We start from the raw sequence: 2,005 nt of genomic DNA on the forward strand, positions 1-2,005 counted from the left end.
CAACTCAAATCTTGACCATGCCTTGTCATGTTTTGGTTGCTGAGTGATCAAGAGGTGCGCTGCTAAGCAATGCTAATTACTGGCACACATTACACAGTGTCGTGATCCTGAATGCACTTATTCTAAGTGTCAAGCATCTAGGACTCTTCTACGGCACCATCAAACTTGTCGTGACTTACGTTTCCCTGTTTGTGGTCCTGTTTGTCAACATATAATGCAACAGAGATTGGGACATGTACAATCATCAGACCCAAGGGAGATAGGTCTTACAAATGGCGTGAGAAGGTCTGCCAATGCTAATAATAGGGTTGAGACCCATGAATCTCTGGCATCAAGATCTGGGAATGTTGTGGAAGAAGAAGATCAAATTCAGCGACCTTCTCTCAAGAAAGCAAAGATTGAGCCTTCCTCACATAGTTGCGTGTCACCACAAGTTGAAACTCCACAGGCATCTATGCCAACTTCAAGCAAGACACAGATAGCGTCCCAGGTGTAGCCTCAAGTCTCACAGCAAGTTGGACAGTGCCTAACTCTAATAAAATCTAAAGTCCCTTCTGCAAAAGTAGATCCCATATCTAAATCTGGACAACTCAAGCCAGAAGTCACAACAACAGTACTCCCGCCTAATAATTCAACGGCATCAAAATTAGGAAAACCAAAAATCAAAGGTGTTTTGTTGACTAAATTTTTCACACCAGAGCAAATTAGGGAGCATATAACAGGGCTGCGTCAATTGCTCTGATATGTTGGGTCCACAGTGGAGCGAGGAGGACTTACAGAATTTCTATGAAGCTTATCGGAAGTATGGAAAAGACTGGAAGAAGGTGTCTGCCATGATCTGTAACAGGACAAAGGAGATGGTGGAGGCTCTTTACAGTATTGTTGAGAAAGGTCGATTGCAAGAGGACAAGGCCCGATGCTTTCTCCCGCAGATTATATCAGGCGTGGAGTATTGCCACAGAAATATGATTGTTCATTGTGATCTTAAGCCTAGAAACTTATTGCTAGATTCCAAATGCACTGTTAAGATTGCAGACTTTGGGCTTAGTAATGTTATGCGCGATGGACATTTTCTTAAACCAAATTGTGGTAGCCCAAATTATGCTACCCACGAGGTAATATCAGGTAAATTATATGCAGGGCTAGAGGTAGATGTTTGGAGTTGCGGAGTTATATTATATGCACTTCTCTGTGGAAGTTTTCCATTTGATGATGAAAACATTCCAAATCTCTTCAAGAAAATAAAAGGTGGAATATACACACTTCGGAGTCATTTGTCATCTGGAGCACGGGATTTGATCCCAAGGATGCTTGTTGTCAATCCAATGAAAAGGATGACCATTCCAGAGATTCATCAGCATCCCTGGTTTCTAGAGAAACTTCCACGCTATTTGGCAGTTCCCCCACCTGATACAATTCAACAAGCAAAAAGATTGATGAAGAAATTCTTCAGGAGGTGATTAAAAGGAATTTTGACAGGAACCAGTTGGTAGAATCCCTTCGAAGCAGAATACAGAATGAGGCTACAGTTGCATCTTATTTGATGCTGAATAATTGGTGTCGTATCTCCAATGGTTATCTTGTACAAAGAACATATATCCAAAATTAACAGATATTCCATCCGCGACTCAACAATTAGAGAAAATTGCAAAATAATATGGTGAAAATTTCACCGGAACCAAGCCATTGCCGATTCCTTCCTTCATCTTGCCGAGGACAACTCACATCACTTCTTGATCCTTCCTCTTTATCTCTGCACTCTGAGTCCTCACGACGGCTGGCTCATGATGCTCCTTCCATTAGCAAATCTCTCCTGGCAGTGGCTTGTCCCTTTTAATATTTGACTACTCCAGCAACCACACGAAACAATGCACAGACCTAGCACTGCGAGACAAACATGGACAGTTCAGAAGAGTGATTTTGTGGCCCTTGTGGGCAGCCAATTTCATTGTGTAGGAGTTGCTACTCCTAAACAACACACACAACCAACAATCTTGGCTCTAAA

The 2,005-nt window shown here is 42.1% G+C and overlaps 1 pseudogene; it reads left to right on the forward strand.

Moving 5' to 3' along the window:
* Positions 1-214: 214 nt before the first annotated feature.
* LOC149266095 (SNF1-related protein kinase catalytic subunit alpha KIN10 pseudogene) lies at positions 215-1,609 on the forward strand (annotated as a pseudogene).
* Positions 1,610-2,005: the final 396 nt, after the last annotated feature.

Source organism: Pinus tabuliformis, chromosome 6 (genome assembly GCF_031772625.1).
Source record: "Pinus tabuliformis cultivar Carrire ecotype Pingquan chromosome 6, CPIR1, whole genome shotgun sequence".
Taxonomy (NCBI): Eukaryota; Viridiplantae; Streptophyta; class Pinopsida; order Pinales; family Pinaceae; genus Pinus; species Pinus tabuliformis.